Genomic DNA, 24,200 nt, shown 5'->3' with positions numbered 1-24,200 from the left:
AGTCCATGGCCAAGTGGATTTCCTGCTGAATTCTACCAAACTTTTATAAATGATTTGATACCAACAATTCCAAGCTGTTTTACAGAACAGAAAAGGGAGAACCATTACCAAACTCACTCTATAAAGCCAGTATAACCCTGATACCAAAAGCAGATTAAAAATACAATGAAAAAGAAAACTATAAGCTAATCTCCTTGATAATCCCAGATGCAAATATTCTCAACAAAAATACTTGCAAACATAATTCATGAGCATATTAAGAATATACTACAACACAGTGAAGTTGGTTTCATTTCAGGGACACAAAGTTTCAGCCTGCACATCATATTACACACACGCATACACACTATGTGTTAATAAAATACACCTATTAATAGACAGACTTAAACAGAAACCATATGATCACCTCACTAGGCACAGAAAAGGCATTTGACAAAATTTAAGCCGGGCAGCAGTGGTGGCGCACACCTTTAATCCCAGTACTTGGGAGGCAGAGGCAGGCAGATTTCTGAGTTCGAGGCCAGCCTGGTCTACAGAGTGAGTTCCAGGACAGCCAGGGCTACACAGAGAAACCCTGTCTCGAAAAAACAAAAAAACCAAAACAAAAAACAAAAAAAAATATATATATATAGGCATTTGACAAAATTTAAAATGCTTTGGCAACATAAATATTTTAGGATACTGGAAATAAAAGGAACATACTTCAACACACTAAAGGCTACTTATGACACTCCTATAGCCAATATTACACTAAGTGGGGGAAAACTGTACCCTTCCCCCCACCATGAGCAGGCCTGAGAGACCTTATTTACCACAACAAGGTCAAGTGACAGGATCTAGGTGGAATTACCCACCTTAGCTGTCTAGCTAAGACTTCCAGTCCTATATTTAATAACAGTGTAGAAAGTAGTCACCTTTGTCTTATTACTGGTTTTGTGGAAATACTTTGAGTTTTCTGTAGCCGACTGAGGCCACAAGAACACAGAAGCAGAACTGCCCCTGGGCTTGCCTTGAGACATCTCCGGCAGTGACCTGGAACGGACTATGGATTATCCCACCCATCTGAAACCAGGAGGGGTTGTGGGTTGAGTCTTCCCCTTTAAATTGAGAGCTGAACATTAAAGCTTGGGGCCTTGATCAGAGAACTTTGTCTTGGCCTCATCTCTTCTCGCCCTCCTTCCCCCTTCAATTCCCAGCCCCCCTTTCAGGTGAACCCAGTTGACTTGTGGCCTCGGTCGGCTACAGAAAACTCAAAGTATTTCCACAAAACCAGTAGTAAGACAAAGGTGACTACTTTCTACACTGTTATTAAATATAGGACTGGAAGTCTTAGCTAGAGCAATAAGACAAGAAAAGCAAATGCAAGGTATAAAAATAGGAAAAAAGAAATCAAAGCATCCTTATTTACATATGATATGATTATATACATACCTTAAAGACTCTACCAGAAAACTTTTGAACTGATAGCTACTTTCAGCAAAGTGGTAAGATACAAAGATTAACATGTAAAACCAGTAATTTTCTTATATACCAATAACAAACACTTGAGGAGCTGTCCTGGTCAGTTTTTATTGTCAGCTTGATGCTGAAGCCTGCTCCCTAGCATAGCGGCAGCCATTTTGTTCCATGCCTGTCAGTCATCTCATACCTACTGACATAGAGAAAAATAGCTTGACTCAGCAGGGTCAATCTGACCACATACTCATTATGTTCTGAGGTTTGTTAATCTTAAGAAATTCCACACCCATAGCTCCACTTAGAACCAATCAGAATAAAGGTCAGTTAGGACTGTTTTGTCTAGCAAGCCAGAATAGCTTGAATCAGAGCCGACCAGCAGGCAGTGCTTCCTGAACCTGCACATGAGCTCATTGTGGATTTTGCCTGTATAAACTGGCCCTGAAAAATATTCAAGGCCCAATCAGCTCCAGTGTCTGGTCTGCAGCCCTGATCCATCAGTCTTGGTGTGTGTTCAGTAAAACAGCTCTGTTTAACTGAGATTGGTGTCTGAGTGGTGTGTGCAACAATTCCTAGATTTCAACACTTGACACAACCTAGAGTCACCTGAGAAGGGGGTACCTTGTATGTCTCCACTTTTGTATAGATATTATGCCTATGTAACTCATTTTTAATTGGATATTATATTTACATTTCAGATTTTATCCCCTTACCCCATTCCCCCCACTACCCAGGACCCTCCTATCCCATCCCCCCTTCTCCTGCTTCTATGATGATGGGCCCCCACCTACCCTCCCCCAAAATACTCAAGGGAGCAAATATGGAGACCTCTAAGGAGACAGCTATATCAGGCTCTTGTCAGCATGCACTTCCTGACATCCACATCAGTGTCTACCTTTGGTGACTGCACATGGGATGGATACCCAGGTGGAATGGTCTCCAGACATCCCCTCCTTCAGTTTCTGTCCCACACTTTGTCTCCATATTTGCTCCCTTGAGTATTTTGTTACTCCTTCTAAGTAGAACTGAGGCATCCACACTTTGTCTTCCTTCTTCATGAGCTTCATGTGGTCTGTGAGTTGAATCTTGGCTATTTCAAGCTTTTGGGCTAATATCCACTTATCAGTGAGTGCATACCAGGTGTGTTCTTTTGTGATTGGGTTACCTCACTCAGGATGATATTTTCTAGTTCCATCCATTTACCTAAGAATTTCTCGAATTCATTATTTTTAATAGCTGAGTAATACTTCATTGTGTAAATGTACCACATTTTTTGTATCCATTCCTCTGTTGAAGGACATCTGGGCTCTTTCCAGCTTCTGGCTATTATAAATAAGGCTGCTATAAACATAGTGGAGCATATGTCCTTGTTTTATGTTGGAGCATCTTCTGGGTATATGCCCAGGAGTGGTATAGCTGGGTTCTTAGGTAATGCTATGTCCAATTTTCTGAGGAACTGCCAGACTGATTTCCAGAGTGGTTGTACCAGCTTGCAATCCCACCAACAATGGAGGAGTGTTCCTTTTTCTCCACAACCTCGACAGCATCTGCTATCACCTGAGTTTTTGATTTTAGCCATTCTGACTGGTGTGAGGTGGTATCTCAGGGTTGTTTTGATTTGCATTTCCCTGATGACTAAGGATGTTGAGCATTTCTTAAGGTGCTTCTCGGCCATTCAAGTTTCCTCAGTTGAGAATTTTTTGTTTAGCTCTGTACCCCATTTTTTGATAGGGTTATATGGTTGTCTGGAGTCTAATTTCTTGAGTTCTTTGTATATATTGGATATTAGCCCTCTATCGGATGTAGGATTGGTAATGATCTTTTCCCAATCTGTTGGTTGCTGTTTTGTCTTATTGATAGTGTCCATTGCCTTATAGAAGCTTTGCAATTTTATGAGGTCCCATTTGTCAATTCTTTTTTGTTGTTTTGATTTGTTTTTTGTTTGTTTGTTTTCGAGCCATTTGTCAATTCTTGATCTTACAGCATAAGCCATTGGTGTTCTGTTCAGGAACTTTTCCCCTGTGCCTAGGTATTCGAGGGTCTTCCCCACCTTCTCTTCTATTAGTTTCAGTGTATCTGGTTTTATGTGAAGGTCCTTTATCCTCTTGACTTGAGCTTCGTACAAGGGGATAAGAATGAATTGATTTGCATTCTTCTACATGCTGACCTCCAGTTGAACCAGCACCACTTGTTGAAAATGCTGTCCTTTTTCCACTGGATGGTTTTAGCTCCTTTATCAAAGATCAAGTGACCATGGGTGTGTGGGTTCATTTCTGGATCTTCAATTCTATTCCACTGATCTTCCTGCCTGTCTCTGTACAAATAGCATGCAGTTTTTATTACTATTGCTCTGTAGTACAGTTTGAGGTCAGGGACAGTGATTTCCCCAGAAGTTCTTTTATTGTTGAGACTAGTTCTTGCTTTCCTGGTTTTTTTGTTATTCCAAATGAATTTGCAAATTGCTCTTTCTATCTCTATGAAGAATTGATTTGGAATTTTGATGGGGATTGCATTGAATCTGTAGATTGCTTTTAGCAAGATGGCCATTTTTACTAAATTAATCCAGCCAATCCACGAGCATTGGAGATCTTTCCATCTTCTGAGATCTTCTTTGATTTCTTTCTTCAGAGATTTGAAGTTCTTGTCATACAGATCTTTCACTTGCTTGGTTAGATTCACTCCAAGATATTTTATATTATTTGTGACTATTGTGAAGGGTGTCATTTCCCTAATTTCTTTCTCAGCCTGTTTATCCTTTGAGTAGAGTAAGGCTACTGATTTGTTTGAGTTGATTTTATATCCAGCCACTTTGCTGAAGTTGTTTATCAGGTTTAGGAGTTCTCTGGTGGACGTTTTAGGGTCACTTAAGTTTATGTAGTGGATTACATTGATGGATTTCCAAATATTGAACCATCCCTGCATTCCTGGGATAAAGCCTATTTGATCATGATGGATGATTGTTTTTTATGTGTTCTTGGATTCGGTTTGCGAGAATTTTATTGAGTATTTTTGCATCAATATTCACAAGCGAGATTGGTTGGAAGTTCTCATTCTTTGTTGGATCTTTGTGAAGTTTAGGTACAAGCGTAATTGTAGCTTCACAGAACGAATTGGGTAGTGTTCCTTCTATTTCTATTCTGTGGAATAGTTTGAAGAGAATTGGTATTAGGTCTTCCTGTAAGGTCTGATAGAATTCTGCACTAAAACCATCTGGTCCTGGGCTTTTTTTTCCTTTATGACTGCTGCTATTTCTTTAGGGGTTATGGGACTGTTTTGATGGTTTATTTGCTCCTGATTTAACTTTGGTGCCTGGTATCTGTCTAGAAAATTGTCTCTTTCATCCAGATTTTCCAATTTTGTTGAGTATAGGCCTTTGTAGTAGGATCTGACGATTTTTTAAATTTCCTCAGTTTCTGTTGTTATGTCTCCCTTTTCAGTTCTGATTTTTATTAATTTGGATACTGTTTCTGTGCCCTTTTGGTTAGTCAGGCTAAGGGTTTATCTATCTTGTTGATTTTCTCAAAGAACCAGCTCCTGGTTTTGTTGATATTTTGTATAGTTCTTTTTGTTTCTACTTGGTTGATTTCAGCCCTGAGTTTGATTATTTCCTGCCATCTACTCCTCTTGGGTGCATTTGCTTCTTTTTGTTCTAAAGCTTTCAGGTGTGCTGTCAAGTTGTTAGTGTATGCTCTCTCCAGTTTCTTTTTGTAAGCACTTAGAGCTATGAGTTTTCCTCTTAGTACTGCTTTCATGGAGTCCCACAAGTTTTGGTATAATGTGTCCTCATTTTCATTAAATTCTAAAAGTCTTTAATTTCTTTCTTTATTTCTTCCTTGACCAAGTCATCATTGAGTAGGGCGTTGTTCAGTTTCCATGTGTATGTGGGCTTTCCATTGTTTTTGTCATTATTAAAGATCAACCTTAGTCCATAGTGGTCTGATAGGGTGCAAGGGATTATTTCAATCTTTTTGTATCTGTTGAGGCCTGTTTGTGACCAATTATATGGTCTATTTTGGAGAAGGTACCATGAGGTGCCTTGTTTTAGGATGAAATGTTCTATAGATATCAGTTAAATCCATTTGGTTCATAACTTCTGTTAGTTTCATTGTGTCTTGGTTTAGTTTCTGTTTCCATGATTTGTCCATTGCTGAGAGTGGGGTGTTGAAATTCCCCACTATTATTGTGTGAGGTTCAATGTATACTTTGAGATTTAGTAAAGTTTCTTTCATGTGTGTGGGTGCCCTTGCATTTGGGGCATAGATGTTCAGAATTGAGAGTTCATCTTGGTACATTTTTTTGATGAGTATAAAGTGTCCTTCCTTATCTTTTTTGATTACTTTTGGTTGAAAATCGATTTTATTTGATACTAGAATTGCTACTCCAGCTTGTTTCTTGGGACCATTTGCTTGGGAGATTGTTTTCCATCCTTTTACTCTGAGGTAGTGTCTGTCTTTTTCACAGAGGTGGGTTTCCTGTATGGAGCAAAATTCTGGGTCCTGTTTATGTATCCAGTCTGATAGTCTATGTCTTTTTATTGGAGAATTGAGTCCATTGATATTAAGAGATATTAAGGAAAAATGATTGTTGCTTCCTGTTATTTTTGTTATTAGAGGTGGAATTATGTTTGTGTAGCTATCTTCTTTTGGGGTTGTTGGAAGATTACTTTCTTGCTTTTTCTAGGTTGTAGTTTCCCTCCTTGTGTTGGAGTTTTCCATCAATTATCCTTTGAAGTGCTGGATTTGTGGGAAGATATTGTGTAAATTTAGTTTTGTTATGGAATATCTTGGTTTCTCCATCAATAGTGATTGAGAGTTTTGCTGGGTACAGTAGTCTGGGCTGGCATTTGTGTTCTCTTTGTGTCTGTATGATATCAGTCCAGGATCTTCTGGCCTTTATAGTCACTGGTGAGAAGTCTGGTGTGATTCTTATAGGTCTGCCTTTGTATGTTACTTTATCTTTTTCCCTTACTGCTTTTAGTATTTTTTCTTTGGTTTGTACATTTGATGTTTTGATTATTATGTGACGGGAGGTATTTCTTTTCTGGTCTAGTCTATTTGGAGTTCTGTAGGCTTCTTGTATATTTATGGACATCTCTTTCTTTAGGTTAGGTTATAGTTTTCCTCTATAATTTTGTCGAAGACATTTACTGGCCCTTTAAGTTGGGAATCTTCACCCTCATCTGTACCTATTATCCTTAGGTTTGGCCTTCTCATTGTGTCCTGGATTTCCTGGATGTTTTGGGTTAGGAGCTTTTTGCATTTTGCATTTTCTTTGACAGTTGTGTCAATGTTTTCCATGGTATCTTCTGCACATGAGATTCTCTCTTCTATCTCTTGTATTCTGTTGGTGATGCTTTCGTCTATGACTCCTGATCTCTTTCCTAGGTTTTCTATCTCCAGGGTAGCCTCCCTTTAAGATTTCTTTATTGTTTCTACTTCCATTTTTAGATTCTGGATGGTTTTGTTTAATTCTTTCACCTGTTTGGTTGTGTTTTCTTGCAATTCTCTAAGGGATTTTTGTGTTTCCTCTTTAAGGGCTTCTACCTGTTTACCTGTGTTCTCCTCAAATTCTTTGAGAGTGTTATTTATGTCCTTAAAGTCCTCTATCATTATCATGAGAAGTGATTTTAATTCTGAGTCCTGCTTTTCTGGTGTGATGGGGTGTTCAGGGCTTGCTATGGTGGGAGAACTGGGTTCTGATGATGCCAAGTAACTTTTGTTTCTGTTGCTTATGTTCTTGCGATTGCTTTTCACCATCTGGTTAACTTTACTGCTACCTGCACTCACTGTCTCTGACTGAAGCCTGCCTTTCCAGTTATCTTGTTTGTGTCAGAACTCCTGAGGGTCCAAATGTCTTTGTGATCCTGTGATCCTGAGCTCCAGCTGCTCTGAGTACAGTGGCTCCTCTAGGGTGTCTCAGGATATGGTGTCTCCACAGTAGCAGACCAGCTAGGTGTCCCATCGGACACAACCAATCTGGGTGCAGTGTCTCCTCTAGGATGTCTCAAGATAATGTGTCTTCACAGGAGCAGACCAACTAGGTGTCTGCTGCTCTGAGTGCAGTGGCTCCTCTAGGATGTCTCAGGATATGGTGTCTTCACGGGAGCAGACCAGCTAGGTGTCTGCCCCAGCCACAAGGACCAGGTGAGGGCCTATGTAAGTCATTTGAAAATACAATGTTTAGTGTTAGTCCTTTCAATAGCTGCTATTACAAACTGTTAGGGTTACAAAGTAATGCAAGTTAACAGTCAGTCAGTCAAGCTCATAGTCATCTTAGATACTGGTCTAGATTTTCACAGAAATAAATATCCTGGGTTGTACAGATAACAGTAGCTGGAGACAGGCAACATTTGCTTTCTCAGATGTGTTATGAATAAATAAATGGTCGTCAAAAACTCAAGAGACTCACAGAATATGGCATTTAAACATAATTTTACTAATTTAAGATCTTTCGTGACATTGAGACAGGTCAACTCCTAGCAGTACCCCATTCGACTTGGGAAAGAATGCTGAGCATCAAAAACTTCCATACAGAGTTACTTCAATCACGGCAAGCTAGCCACTGTGCAAAGTAAATGCCCTAACTTCATCTGAAGGCAGAATGCTGTCCAGAATATTGAGGACTGTCCAGGTGGTCAGCTGTCTCTGTCATTTCTATATTTTTGGAAGCTGTGTCCTTATGCTTCCTGAAGACTCAGGTAATATTTATTCCTTCTCATGTCTCTGATGGGGATGAAGACTAGATAGTCTTCTATAGATAGTCTTACTATAAGCTTAAGTTGTTCAGGATTTAAGAAGAAATTCTAAGTCTAAGAACATATTTTAAGGATGGTAATATAAGCAAGGATAGAAATTGATTTTGATGCCAGGCAGTGGTGGCGCATGCCTTTAATACCAGCACTTGGGAGGCAGAGGCAGGTGGATTTCTGAGTTTGGGGCCAGCCTGGTCTACAGAGTGAGTTCCAGGACAGCCAGGGCTACACAGAGAAACCCTGTCTCGAAAAACAAAAACAAACGAACAAACAAAAAGAATCCCATTCACAATTGCTCACACATACCACATAGAGGGGGAGAGACAGAGAGAGAGAGAGAGAGAGAGAGAGGGAGAGGGAGAGGGAGAGGGAGAGGGAGAGGGAGAGGGAGAGGGAGAGGGAGAGGGAGAGAGAGGGAAAGAGAGAGAGAGAGAGCTCACACTGGAATTAATCTAATCCTGCAAGCCCTGTATAATGAAAACTTTAAAACACTTAAGAGATGTTGAGAAAGATGCTAGAAGGTGGAGCAGCCTCCATGTTCATGGGTTGGAAGAGTCAATATTGTGTAAATAACCATCTTGCCAAAAGCTATCTGCAGATTCATTGTACTCTCCATTTAGAGACCAATTATATTCTTCACAGAAATAGAAATAGCAATCCTAAGATTAACAAGGAAATACAAAGAATGGTCACAGCTGTAGACAAAGACTGTGGTAGTGGCACAGAGGCCACCGTGTGGACCAGTGGAGCAGACAGAGGATGCAGAAGCAAATCCACACGGCTATAGGCACCTAATATTTGGCAAAGGAATCAAAAACATGTAATGGAGAAAAGATAGCATATTCAATAAACAGTGCTAGCAAACTGGATACCTACCTGAAGTCGTATAAAATTAGATTCATATCTCTCACTCTGCATAAAAAAAAAACCCAAAGTGGATCAAAAGCCTCAACTTAAAACACAAGATGCTGGGTTGGAGAGATGGCTCAGCAGTTAAGAGCACTGACTGGTCTTCCAGAGATCCTGAGTTCAATTCCCAGCAACCACATGGTGGCTCACAACCATCGGTAATAGAATCATATGCCCTCTTCTAGTGTGTCCAAACAAATAAATAATTTTTTAATAAAACAAATAAATAAAGGAAAAAACACACACAAAATGCTGCCAGGCAAGGTAGAGCACACCTTTAATTATAGCATTCTGGAGGCAGGGGCAGGTGGATCTCTATGAGTTCAAGTCCCCTGGTCTACAAAGTGAGTTTCAGGACAGCTAGGAATCTACACAAAGAAACGTTGTCTCAAAAAAATAAAAAGCAGAAAATAAAAAAATAAAAAGCAAAAAACACCCCCCCAAAAGTTCAAAAAATGCTTAATTACAGTACCCAATGTATGAAATTCTCAAAATAAAACAAATAGAACAAGAATAGCAATGTCCTTTAATATTTTTTTTAGTGAAATGAACTGGGCATAGTAGCACATGCCTTTAATCCCAGTAGTTAGCTGGGAGACAGAAGCAGGTGAATCTTTGAGTTTGAGGGCAGCCTGGTTTACAGAGTGAGTTCAGGACAGCCAAGGCTACACAAAGAAACCACATCTTGAAAATTAGATAGATGAGCCAGGCGGTGGTGGCGCACGCCTTTAATCCCAGCACTTGGGAGGCAGAGGCAGGCGGATTTCTGAGTTCGAGGCCAGCCTGGTCTACAGAGTAAGTTCCAGGACAGCCAGGGCCACACAGAGAAACCCTGTCTTTAAAAACCAAAAAAAAAAAAAAAAAAAAGAAAAGAAAAGAAAAAAAAAAAGAAAGAAAGAAAAAGAAAATTAGATAGATGATAGAGCCCTATCCACTCACAGGACCTTGGTTTATCTCTCTGCACCAGAAAGGACAAGGTTTAGTGGTGATGGCATGGGTCAGAAGAATCCCAGAAGCAGAGAGGACCAGTTTTATCGGGTCAATCATATCTTCAATATTGCTTTGTAGTTATTGATTAGACCCTGCCTGCATTCCAAGAGAGCTTATGTTTGTTAAAAAAAAAAAAATTATATGAAATGCCGTGACTCTGAAGAGGAAGCATTATAGAAATGGCTGAGAAACTTCTGAGGAGGATTCCAGTAGCACCAAAAAAAAAAAAAATGCTTCAAGAAATAACAAATGGGATTATGTGAAATTAAAAGCCTTCTTCACAGCTCTAGAGAGATGGCTCAACAGTAAGAGCCTGTCTTCCTCTTGCACAGGACCCTGTTCAGTTTCTAGTACCCACATGGGAACTCATGGCAATCCATAGCTCCAATTCCAGGGGACCCAATTTCTGTAGGAACCAGGTATGAATATGATACACATATAAACATGCAGGCAAAATACTCATACAGATAAAATGAATAAATATGATTTCAAAAACTATTCTTCATGGCAAAAGGAACTGTCAACTGTCAACAGAGTGTTCAGACAGTCAAAACTGGGAGAAAATCTTTGCCAGTTATATTTCAGACAAGGGGCCAATATCTAGAATGTAAATGTCTTCACACACACACTCACATACACACTCACACACACACACTCACATACACACACACACACTCACATACACACTCACACACACACACTCACATACACACTCACACACACACTCACACACACACTCACATACACACTCACATACACACTCACATACGCACACAAATTAAATGAAAAATTAAGGAATTGAGGGCTGGAAAGTTGACTCAGGAATTAAGAGCACTTGCTCTTGCAGAGGACCTGGATTTAATTCCCAGCACCCACATGGAAGCTCATAACTATCTATAACTCCAGTTTCAGGGAATCTGGCACCCTCTTCTGACTTCTGCAGGTATCAGGCACATACATAAAACACAGGGCATGTGCATAAAACATGCAGGGAAAACACTCATATACATAAAATAATAAGATAAATTTATTCTATAATTTAAAATAGAGCCAGCATATGACCCAGCTATAGAGCATGTGCCCAAAGGACTGTCCTGCCGCATGCAATACACATTTATTACAACTTTTGTTCCAACAGCTAGGAAATGCAATTGGCCTGGATGTCTACCAACATGGATGGATAATGAAAAGTGGTTTATATACACAGTGACATTTTATTTGGCTTTGAAAAAATAAAATACTGAAATTTGTAGGAAAGTGAATGAAACTGGAAAATTTACATTAAATTTGGTAGGTGTTACGTGTTTCGAATGAGAAATGCTCCCCATAGTCTCAAGTGTTTAAACGCTTGATCTCCAGTGTGTGGCGCTGTTTGGGTAGAATTTGAAGGTGTTGAAGGAAACACTCCCCTGAAAGTGGGCTTTTGGGACTTGCAAGATTTTCACCATCCCCTGTGTGCTTCCTGCTTCGTGCTTCTGATTGGACAAGTGAGCCATCAGCGACTTCTGTCACTGTGCCTTCCACCTGCTGCCTTGATTCCCTGCCGTGATGGGCCTTTATTCTCTGAAACCGCAAGCCCAAATAAACTCTGCCATCTATAAGTTGCATTGCTCATGGTGTTTACCACAGTAGTAAAAAGGTAATGAATACATAACCCACTCTCAGAAAGGCAAACGTTGATCTTAGCTTCTAACTGTTAAGTATATGTAGTTAGGTAGGAGTAAGCCTGGGTAGAGGCCAGGAAACTAGAAAGGAGCCCATAAGATGGGGGAGGGGCAAGGGTGTACTGGGGCTCTGCGTAGGGCGATAGGACACAGCACAGCTGTAATATGGCAGTATAAAGGGCAATGTGGGGGCCAGAGGGTGCAGCAGGGACAGGGGGCAGGGAAATGAGGGAGCAGTGGGGTGGCAAAATTAACCAAAGCTAAGTAGATATGAAAATTATGAGCCGGGCGGTGGTGGCGCACGCCTTTAATCCCAGCACTTGGGAAGCAGAGGCAGGCGGATTTCTGAGTTCGAGGCCAGCCTGGTCTACAGAGGGAGTTCCAGGACAGCCAGGGCTACACAGAGAAACCCTGTCTCGAAAAAACCAGAAAAAAAAAAAAGAAAGAAAATTATGTAAGGAAGCCTGTAAATGGCTAATTGAAAATGAATTAAACATCAGGGGTGTGGTGGCTCACACGTTTAATCCCAGCACTCAGGAAGCAGAGGCAGGTAGGTCTCTGTGAGTTCAAGGTCAGCCTGGTCTACATAGCAAGATCCAAGAGACCCAGGGCTATGTAGAGAAGCATAGCGGAATGAGGTTGAGTAGGTTCAGCAGAGGAAGAGGCCACTGCATGCTTGCTGAAGGCTGATGCAACAGCAAAGTAGCAGGATGGCAGGTATCACATGACCACTCAACCAGTGAGGGGAAAACAGACCTTGCCAGAACCTCTAGGACCGACATGACTGACACAGCCACTAATGTTCTTTGCTTCGTTATGACATTTCCACATTATTGGCATTGTAGTTTTGGCTGAATCTACCATACTATTCATATAGCATAACCCACTCCAAAACTCCATGTAGGGCTATGAAGAAGGGGATAGACACTACTCTGGATACCCCAAACTTTCTAGGAAATCCACTCTACCCCTACCTTTAAGCTCCGCCATTAAGTATGCTGCCTGCGACCCCAGCCTCCGAGAAAGCTGCCACTCTGCTCTGAGTGCACGTGTCTATAATGAAGACACACTCTCTCCGTTCCTCACTCTGTCTTGCTTCTGAACACCCACCTTGCTGGCAGTGCAAGAACTGGGAAGACTGGGGAAAGAACAGAGTCTCCTATGTCACACAGAGACCTCCTCAGCTCTCAACACTAGCCGCACTCACTCCGGAGCCTCCGCTACCATGCGTTCCTGTCCAACCTTTTAAGGTTGCAGCATGACATCAACCATGCACGTGAGGCCTGGAGAGATGGCTCAGAGGTTAAGAACAAGGGCTGCTCTGGCAGAGGACTCAGGTTGGATCCGCAGCACCCCTACAGTGGCTCACAGCCACCGGTAACTCCGGAGTGCTCCAGGGGATCTGCTGCCTTCTTCTGACCTCCACAGGGACCAGACACACATGTGGTGAACAGGCTGGGAAAACATTCATACAATAAAAATAGATAAAGGTATAAAAATAAAATAAAACACATGATTGGGCTTTAAAAATACATATAATGTTTTAAACAAATTTACAACTTTGTATAGGAACACACCATTCATAGCTGTCCTAGGCTGCATGTGACCCACAAGCCCTGGGTTGAGCAGGCCTGGTGAAGAGTTGTGCTCAGCCTTCATGGCTCTAGCTCCAGCCAATACTGTTTCCAACTGAGTAATCACCCGTCCCCGTGAGAAAGCTGAAGGGGTCTTTCTCCAGTAGAGATTTGTTTGTGGAATTTGTTACTCCTTTTATGAGTTTATAAAAATAAAAGGCAAATTCCAGGTCTCTAATTCTAGCACTTGGAGACAGAGACAGGTAGATTTCTGTGAGTCTGAGGTCAGCTTTGTGTACATATTATACTCCAGGCTAGCCTGGGGAGGGAGGGGAGGTGAGAGAGAGGGGTGGGAAAAAGAGAGAGAGAGAGAGAGAAAGAGAGAGAGAGAGAGAAGGGAGTGGGAGGGGAGGGGAAGGGGAGGAGAAAGAGAGAGAGAGAGAGAGAGAGAGAGAGAGAGAGAGAGAGAGAGAAGGGGGAGAGAGGTACGAGATTTTGAATTCTTTTAAGGATTTTATTTGTTTATGAGGGCACCATGGATGCTGGGAACTGAACGCCAGTCCTCTAGGAGAGCAGACAGTGATTAACATCAGAGCCATCTCTCCAGCCCAGGGACCTCAAATTCCGAAAGTTACTGAATGTAAGTGCGATTTATTTTGTTGTAAGGTGTGAAGAAGAGGGTCTTCCGCTAGCCTGAAGGAGAGGAGCTGTGCTGGGCATCCTGTGGCTGGAGTAGGAGAACGCTCTGGTTTAACCTGGGCTACACTCTTTCCTTTTGCGGCCATCGGTGGATCCCAGCCGCCAAAATGAAATTCAATCCCTTCGTGACTTTCTGACCGGAGCAAGAACAGCAAACGGCATTTCAATGCACCTTCTCACATTCGGAGGAAGATCATGTCTTCCCCTCTTTCCAAAGAACTGAGACAGAAGTATAATGTTCGGTCTATGCCCATTTGAAAGGATGATGAAGTTCAGGTTGTTCGAGGACACTACAAAGGCCAGCAGATTGGCAAAGTGGTCCAGGTGTACAGGAAGAAGTACGTCATCTACATTGAGCGGGTCCAGCGAGAGAAGGCTAATGGCACAACTGTCCACGTGGACATCCACCCCAGCAAGGTGGTCATCACCAGGCTGAAGCTGGACAAGGACCGCAAGAAGATCCTGGAGAGGAAAGCCAAGTCCCGACAAGTGGGGAAGGAGAAGGGCAAATACAAGGAAGAAACTATCGAGAAGATGCAGGAGTAGACACATCTCATGCACGGCTTTCAGTAAAGACTGCTTAAGTAAAAAAAAAAAAAAAAAAAAAAAACAAAAAACAAAAAACAAACCTGGGCTACAAAGCAAAACTCCATCTTAATGTTAATAATATTGATAAATTCTGGTGTGGTGTTTCTACCTATAATCTCAGCTTTTAGAAGGCAAAGGCAGAAAGGTCAGAAGTTCAAGGCCATCCTCAGTTCTATAATCAAAGACCAGACTGTTCTACAGAGACCTTAGAAATCATAAACTGGGCATGAAAGCTTGTAATCTCCTCACTTGGGATTCTGAGGCAGGAGGATTGCTGGAAGTTGGAGACCAGCCTGGAGCTCAGCACTCACACAGTGAAATGCCACTCAGATATTCAAAGGAAGGGCAGAGAACCCAAGGAGTACAGGGATAGAACAACCCTTAAGGTAGTGCTTGTTTGAGACTTGGTCTTACGTAGCCCAGATTGAGCTCAAATTCACTATGTAGCCCAGGATATCCTTGAATATCTGATCCTCCTACCTCCACCTCCTCAGCACTGGGATTACAGGTGTGTGCCATAAGGCATACTAGATAAGCATTCTACTAACTGAATTACACCCTCATCCCACCAAGAATTTTGATGGGTTAAAAAAAATCAAAGAACAATACAGAGTGGTATCATTTATTGACTTTGTTCTGAGGACTGAACCCAGGGCCCATTCATGCTAAACTTGTGCTTTCACACTGAGCTATATCTCTAGTCCCAGTGTCTTTAGTATGGCATTATTTGTGTTGGGATACTATTTACATATGTAAGCATGTGTATGGATGGCTAGGACACCCAAAGATACCTAACAGCTAGTGGCCAACATGGCAGAAAAATAGCCTCTTACTTCAACCTCAGCTGCATAGAAGTTGAGGTTAGCCTGGGCTACGGAAGACCTTGTACAAATAAATACGTTGTGGAAAGGGTTGCCACACTGTACAACTTAGGTGTGAACTCTTCAGATACTAATGTGTGTAGTGGTACGCTCACATTGTGCTGCATATGACCGACAGTTGTTCACAACAGTCCTGGTAGTCATGTGTACACACCAAACATAAAGAGGAAGAAAAGAAAATTTGAAGAAAATATACTTGCATCTTACTCTGCAATGGCTTTTGAGAAGAATAGCTATTCTCTGAGATATCCTTGGCTGAAATATCCCATTGTTCACATTTCTCTGTCTACACTGTTGCTTATATTTTTACCAGCTATTATTTTTTTTAAAGATTTATTTATTCATGCTTGGTGTGTATGGGTGTTTTGCCTGTATGTGCGTGTACCACATGCATTCGAGGAGCCCTCAGGAACCTGAAGAGGACATCTAGTCCCCTGGAACTGGAGATAAAGATGGCAATGAGCCACCAATTAAACTGCTGACAATTGAACTTGTGTCTTCTTAAATATTAAATTTTCTTATCCAACGAACCGTCTCTCCAGTCTCCAGCTACTCATTTTTTTAATGTTATTGCATTTGTTCTCTCTCTCTCTCTCTCTCTCTCTCTCTCTCTCTCTCTCTCTCTCTCTCTCTCTCTGTGTGTGTGTGTGTGTGTGTGTGTTGTAATCACATGCATGGAGATTAGAGAACGATTTGCAGGAATTAGTTTCTCCCTTTCGCCCAGGAGAGGACCCAGGGATTAAACTCATACTCTCACTGGCAAGCCGCTTCACCCATCAGTTTCAAGATCTTCCACTGTCATCTGATCAGTTTGCCCACTGTTAATGGGGCACCTAGGTTCATTCCCTAGTACACCACCCTGCAGAGAAAGAGGGGGAGAGAGAGAAAATAACTTCATGATGAAATTAAGTCCAGGCTGGGATACATCAGACCCTGTCTCAAAGAACAAAAATAGGGGGCTGGAGGGAAGGCTCAATGGTTAAGAGCACTAGGTGTTCTTCTAGAGGACCAGTATTCAGTTCCCAGCATCCTCATGACAGCTCACAACTGTCTACAACTCCACTGTTAGCCCTATTGGGCACCAAGTACACTTGTGACATATATACATACATAGAAGCAAAAGACTTAGGCGCATGAAATGATAATTAAAAAAATAAAACCAGACTAAAATTTATTAAATTTCTTTTGGGAGTTGAAGATGATCAAATATTTAGTATGGATCAAGAATCTGAAAAACGAGTTGGGTGGTGGTGGTACACACCTTTAATATTAGCACTCCAGAGGCAGAAGCAGGTAGATCTCTGTGAGTTCAAGACCAACCTGGTCTACATCGTGAGTTCCAGGAAAGCTTCAAAAAATAAAAATTAAGAAGAGTCTGAAAAATGTTCTTAACTTCTGGCCCTCCAAAATTTGCTACTATGAGTTTCCTTTATTATTCTACAAAGTATAAGAGACACACACCAATGTGTGTGGGGGTCTGTTTGTGCATGCATACACATGCATGTGGAGATGTTCTTATTCTAAGAATATGGTCACAAGCTAAAGTCCTATATAAATATAGGACTAGTGACATCTACATAGTCCATTTACATAACTGGAGGTCAGAGTGATGGAACAGGGGGATGGTTACATAGGGAAATGGAAACAACCAATTGCTAATGGTATGGTAAGTGTAACCCCAACATTGGAGAAGTTGAGGCAGGAGGATCATCACCAGTTCCAGACCAGTCTAGCTTACAAAGTAAGACCCTTCCAAAACACAATGTTACAAAGTAACAAATAAGGAATCATGCTGATTTCCTAAAGCTGTATAACAGCATTACAAAGGACAACAGAGTGGAGACAGGACTGACCTTCGGGTTAGATTTGTGGGGGGGTGGGGGGGTGGGAGGGAGGTTATATATTTTAAATTTTTTTTTTTTTTTTTTTTTTTTGCTTTATTTCACTGCATCAAGACAGGATTTCACTATGTGATCCTGGCTGGTCTGTCCTGAGTCTCACCATACAGACCAGGCCGACCTCCAGTGTTCAGGGATCCTCCAGCCTTGGCTCTCAGGTGCTGAGATAAAGACCTGCTCCACCACAGTCACTTGTGAGTTGTTTTTATTTCCTTCTGTGTTCCTTGCCCACATTTTCCAAAGTTACTATAATCAACATGATTTCTTTTATCATTAAGAACTGTTACTCCACCTGAAATTCAATCTGGAGGAGTCCACAAAGGCCTTAGCGTGCCTGTAGTCCTCTGTTCTCAGATGTAGAGAGTAAACTTGAAGCATTGAACCTCAGCTCAGGGGCATTCTTCCAATGTGAGGCCAGAAGAGGGCATCAGATCCCTTGGAACTGGAGTTATAGATGGTTGTGACCCACCATGTGGGTGCCAGGAACCAAGCCCAGGTACTCTTAAACACATAGCCCTGACTTTTATTTTTTATTATTATTATTGTGTGTGCATATGTGTGAGTGTATCATGTGTATGTGGTGATGGGGTGCCACAACACATGCGTGGCTATCACAAGACAACTTCTTACAGTCAGTTCTCTCCCTCCACCTTTACATAAGCTCTGGGGATTGAAACTCGGGTCATTTGGGTGGCTCCATTAACCACTGAGCCATCTTGCCAGCCCCTGACAGTTACATTCTTATCTCATAAGATAGAAAGTAGATACTTATAAAGTATTTGTCTCATATGCACCTGTTCCTGGGGTTCAATCCCCAATACCAGTACAAGGGAAGAGAAATCTTTTTAACCTACAAAGTAGGACCCAAATGGGGTAAGCAGGCTACCTCTCACCAGCCAGAACAGCAGTACAAAGCAGTGTAGAGACCCGCCCTTCCCCTGTGGTGCCTGTGAAACGCAGGCAGCAGGACTTTGAGACTGGACTGTTCCATCCCACCCACCACAGCCCAGAGCCAGAGCTCTGCTTGTGGCCCTCGATGTTTGAACATGGGAAATTAAGACTATAAAACCGTGTTCCATTTCTTTGAGCCCAAACATGATTTCCTTGTTCCCTAACCCATTCCCCACAATCGGCATTAACTTCCAGGACCCTTTGCTCTGTATGAGTTTTGCAACTATGAATTCTAATCAGGATACATTGGCCCTTTAGATCATTTACATGAAGTGTCTGCTCTGGAATGTTTTGAGGGAATGCCTGCTGACCCCTGTTTATTTTTTCAGCTGGTGGTTGAAGCTCCCCTCCAGTTATAATAGATGGGAAAGCCAGTGTCTTGTCTGTTTTCAGCTAAATTGCCAATTTTGCATCACATAGCAGTCATATTTCTACTTTAAGCCTGTAAAATACAAGGAGTTTTCATAACTGTATTTCCAAAGTAAATATCATTGTGTTTGCACCCCACCTCAACTACATAAAACTATTTAACAATGAAAAAAATATAAAGAAGAAAAATAATATTTCAAGATTCTGGGAGAATATTAATATAAGATACCTTTTATTGTATTACTGTATTACTCCTTTTTTTTTTTTTTTTTTCAGTTATTGGGGTCAAACCAAGGCTCTCACTCGATACCCTGGTACTCTACCGTCATGCTACAGCCTCAGTCTTTTCTTTTTTGTTTTTTCTTTTTGTTTTTTCGAGACAGGGTTTCTCTGTGTAGCCCTGGCTGTCCTGGAACTCACTCTGTAGACCAGGCTGGCCTCAAACTCAGAAATCCGCCTGCCTCTGCCTCCCCAGTGCTGGGATTAAAGGCATGCGCCACCACCGCCCGGCCTACAGCCTCAGTCTTAGAAAGCTTTTTCTTTTTAAATATATTTCCTAATATCCCTCCTTGAATTGCCTCTTGCTCTCAGGAGTTTTATGTTCCTTTAATAAATCATGTTTCCTCTGCTTCAGTAAGCGTGCATATGTGTGTCTGTGTCTCTGTGTGTGCCTGTGTCTGTGTACGTCTCTGTCTGTGTTATCTGTAACCTGGATGGAGATGTGGAGATGTGGTAATGCATGCTTGGTAAGTCCACCACTTGGGAAGTGGAGGCAGAAGGATCAGGAGATTAAGGTAATCCTCAGTTTCATAGTGAATTCAAGGCCAGCCTAAGGTCCTGTGACCTTTTTGCCAGGATTTTTTAAATCAAAAACAAATAAATAGCCAGGCAGTGGTGACGCACGCCTTTAATCCCAGCACTGGGGAGGCAGAGGCAGGAGGATTTCTCAGTTCGAGGCCAGCCTGGTCTATAGAGTGAGTTCCAGGACAGCCAAGGTTACACAGAGAAACCCTGTCTCGAAAAAACAAAATTAATTAATTAATTAATTAATTAATTAAATAAAGTTAGGAGAAATGGCTCAAAACATATAAGCCCTTTCTGTTCTCCTAGAGGACTTGGATTCTGTTCCTAGCACCCTTGTTGGGTAGCTCACAATCACCTCTAAGTCCAGCCTCAAGGGATCTGACACTTTCTTATGAATTCTGTGAACACACACACACACACACACACACACACACACACACACACAGAGGAGTAGAAATTTAGCTTAGTTGGCAGAGCTCTTGCCTAGCATGTATGAAGCCTAAATTCCTTCCCTGCCACAAAACCTGAGCATCGTAGTCTACCGTCCAAGAACTAGGATGTAAGGAGACCGGAAGCTCAAGTGTATCATTGCCTACATAGTGAGTGTGAGCCTACTCCGGGCCACTTGAGACCCTCTTCTCAACAACAAAGAGACTAATAAAGATCCTGGGGCTCCAGGCTTCAGTCCTCGGGCACCTCGCCCAGTGCCAGGTTATGGAATGAGAAACACTGGCCTGGTGTGTGAGTGTTAAGGGAAATTATTAGGGTTATACATTGGGGTCGATCCAAGGCTTTGAAACACAATTTTTGTGCACCCTTGATGATAGTCTACAAAGGAGATAAAAAATAATTTTGAGTTGCTGGAGAGATGGCTCAGCAGTTAAGAGTGCTTGCTGCTCTCCAGAGGAGCCGAATTTTTTCCTAGCACTACCTGTAACTCTAGCTCCAAGGGATCCAACAAGTTCTTCTGGCACCACCCCTCCCAACACACACACAATGAAAATAATAAAAATCTTGTTAAAATACTAGAAACGCTGGCCTCTAGTTTGGTCCTGTGACTCATAGATGTCAAGTAGATAAATATGAAACCTAAGAAAACATGAGGCAGTATCAGGAGAGCCTTCCTAAGGATCAGAATGTACCAAGACCTAGAAGCAATGTTGGAGTCAAAGTCTGGAGAAAGACACTCAGCAGTTGCAGGACCTCTGGGCTAGAAAGGAATTGAAAAAGTCCAGAACAGAGCTGGGAGGCAGGCAAAGGCAGGACACCATGCGAGGCTCTTTGGGCTCCCCTGAAGTGGGGACTCTTTAATAAGGGAGAAACATAATTGTGTTTATAATTTTTTGCTTTTATTTAATTTTGTTTGTTTGCTGTAGAAAGCTTCACATATTCCAAGCTAGCCTTGAACTTGCTGTGTGGTGGACAATGACCTTGAGTCCTCCTGCCTCTACCTCATTGTAATGAAATGATTGACAGGAGCCATCATACTGGGAATCAAATCTGGGCCCTTGTGTATGCTAGGCAAGCCCTCTGACCTAAGCTACACCCCGGCCCCATGTGTGTTCTCATGTCTGTGTGCAGGTTCTCACGTGCACACATGTTGCTGGTGTCTTCCCCAGTCACTCTTCTCTACATTTGGGTGGAGTCTCTCACTTGAACCCAGTATGAACCAGTTTGACTAGTCTAACTAGCCAGGTTGTTGAGAGGACCCTATCTCCAATTCTTGATAAACTAGGATTACAAGTGGGTGCCCATGCCACCCCGGCATTTATGAAGGTGCTGGGAATCTGTGTTCTGGTCCCCACACTGGTATGTATTCACTGAGCCATGTCCTCAGCCCAGTTTGTACTTTCTAAGTATCAGAGCTATTTTGGCTGATATGAGACCATGAAAGAGATGGCAGTAGATCTCTGGTGAAAGCAGGAAGTTGGGAGGCAAACCAGAAGCTGCAATAGTTCATAAGAAAAGATTGCTTCTCCAGTGCTATGAGCAAAGTCTCTAATTTGAATAGTTTGTGGTTTGGAACTTACTTTATGAGCTAAGGTCTTGTTATGCAGCTCTGGCTTTTCTGGAACTTGCTATTTAGACCATTCTGGTCTTGTACTCACAGAGATCCTCCCGCCTCTGCCTCTCTGATGCTGGGATTAAAGGTGCGAGCTATGGTAGGAATTCCGTTAAACTTAAAAATTAACTGCCCCAGGACACATCCCAGGAGGAGCACATTCCTTAGTCCAAGGACACCTGCTGGATTACCCTGCAGGACTAACATTCAGAGGAGGAAGGGAGAGGCTCATTAACATTCCTCAGACCACAGGGAAGGGAACCCACCTGCGGGTGGGGAAGGCCCAGAGCATGGAGACACATTCTGCAAGATGGACCAACCCTTGACACTTACAGACAGGGGAGGTCCTTGCCACCTCATTCCTCAAAAACCAATTAGTTTAAAAGTCTGTTCTGCCACCGGGCGGTGGTGGCGCAAGCCTTTAATCCCAGCACTTGGGAGGCAGAGGCAGGTGGATTTCTGAGTTCGAGGCCAGCCTGGTCTACAAAGTGAGTTCCAGGACAGCCAGGACTACACAGAGAGACCCTGTCTAAAAAAAAAAAAAAAAAAAAAAAAAAAAAAAAAAAAAAAAAAAGTTTGTTCTGCCAATCATATTGTGCCTAGTCACTGTCCACCCCTTAAACTGTATAAAAACTCTCTTAGCTTTAGCTTGGGGTTCCCTTGCACGCAGACAAGAGGAATGCACTGGTTATTATCATTATATTATCATTAAACCTCATGTTTTTGCAGCGAATTCTCTGTCTGTGTGTGTTTCTGCCGGAGCACATCTCCTGGTTTGGATCTTAGAGTCCAACACTACTATGCACAGCTGAGGTATTCTGCTATGTTTGTTTGTTTGTTTGTTTGTTTTTTCGGGCAATGGCCACAAATTTGCATGGATTTGTTGGGGTTCAGGAATCTCCCCTCAAACCAAACATTGATCTCAGTTAAGCAAGAATAGTTTATTGAACCCTAATACTGGGTGTCCAGGACTGCAAAATGGAACAGGATTAATATCTACTGTGGCATAGTCGCTTAGCTCAGTACTCAGCAAATAGTTTCTTCATCTTCTGTGCCTCACCAGCTGTCTTTCACCATCTTCAAAACCTGAATACACAATAAACAAAGCCTAGTGTTTATTGGCCCAGCACTGGTGAGGGTGAGACCAAGAAGGCTGAAAGTTCAAGGCCAGCCTGGCCTATAACTTTCCAGGTTCCAGTGAGTTCCAGGCCAGCCAAGGCTACAGAAGATAGTTCGCCTTGCATGCAAACAAACAAACAAATCAGTGCAGCAGATGTTTCCCACTGCCTCATATAGCAAAACACTGTCAAGACTAAGAGCTGCAAGCTCGGACACTGGGCAGAGGGCTGCCCGGAGTGTACAAGGACTTTGCTTAATTCCCAGCACTCAGAGGCAGAGGCAGGCAGCTCAAAAGTTCAAGGCCAACTTGGTCTACAAATAGCCAGGGCTACACAGAAAAACCCTGTCTTGAAAAACAAGATGATAAATAAATAAATGGGAATTTGCCAGCCCGTCTGCTGCTCTTCAGCAAGTCACACACATTGATCCCTTTTGACTGAGGGCAGGGGACATTCACATCATTGCTGCCACAAACCTGGGGGTGAGGATAGAGAGGATGAGCCTTCCGGGACTTGCATTCTAAATTCTGTCAGCTGCTCTTCCTAGTGCTAACTATGAAGACCCCCGGCCAGGACAGTACCTTAGAAAAACACGGGACAATTGAGATAGCAAGAAGAAGGAGAGAGGAGTCACTTGCCAGCCAGGTAGGAGAGAGCCTTAAGTCACCTTAGGTCACACAGGCAATGTGGGGAAGTCGGTGAAAGGGCACATTTCTGGTTTTTTTGTTTGTGGTGTTTGTGGGGTTTTTTTGTTTTGTTTTTTGTTTTTTGTTTTTGTTTGTTTGTTTGTTTTTGTTTTTTGGTTTTTCGAGACAGGGTTTCTCTGTGTAGCCCTGGCTGTCCTGGAACTCACTCTGTAGACCAGGCTGGCCCGCATATTGCTTTTAGTCATGGTGTTTCATCACTGCAGTAGTAACCTTAACTAAGACAACATCCTACATTTCCATAACTAGCTAGTTAGATCTAGGTATATACATCAAAGAGAGCACATTCTAATGCAAATATTAGAAAGGACTTGAGGAGGATCTCTGTGAAGACACACCTGCAGTCCTAGCACTTGGAATGTGGGAACAGATGGCTCAGGAATACAAAGGCATCCTAGGCTACGCTGTGAGGAGGAGGCCAGCCTGATCTATCTTGTCTCAAAAACAAAATCAAAAAACAGTCAACCAACACACCAGAGGTGTCATGAAGAAAGCTGAAGGGATGATGGACATCTGTAATCTCAGTACTTGAGACTGGGGAGGCACATCAGAAGGAGGGTAAGTTTATGGCCAAGCTGAGCTACAAATAGAAATAGGTGATAAAGATAGATAGATAGATAGATAGATAGATAGATAGATAGATAGGTGTACCAAAGCAATCTAGGAAGTTTCAGCTCATGGCTTTCAAAAGGATGCCCCAGGCATAGCTGTAATTATATGGATACAGTTCACCAAGGAACCATATGTCAGCCTCCATGTAGTCTGAGAGTAATTACTAGCTTT

General features: G+C 42.2%; 1 pseudogene; it reads left to right on the top strand.

Moving 5' to 3' along the window:
- The first annotated feature begins 14,114 nt into the window (after nt 1-14,114).
- LOC117712856 (large ribosomal subunit protein uL24 pseudogene) lies at nt 14,115-14,618 on the top strand (annotated as a pseudogene).
- The last annotated feature ends 9,582 nt before the right edge of the window (nt 14,619-24,200 follow it).

The sequence above is a fragment of the Arvicanthis niloticus genome, chromosome 7, assembly GCF_011762505.2.
Source record: "Arvicanthis niloticus isolate mArvNil1 chromosome 7, mArvNil1.pat.X, whole genome shotgun sequence".
In the NCBI taxonomy this organism is placed as follows: domain Eukaryota; kingdom Metazoa; phylum Chordata; class Mammalia; order Rodentia; family Muridae; genus Arvicanthis; species Arvicanthis niloticus.
The sequence above is the reverse complement of the archived record's forward strand: the minus strand, read 5'-3'. Positions and strand labels throughout refer to the sequence as shown.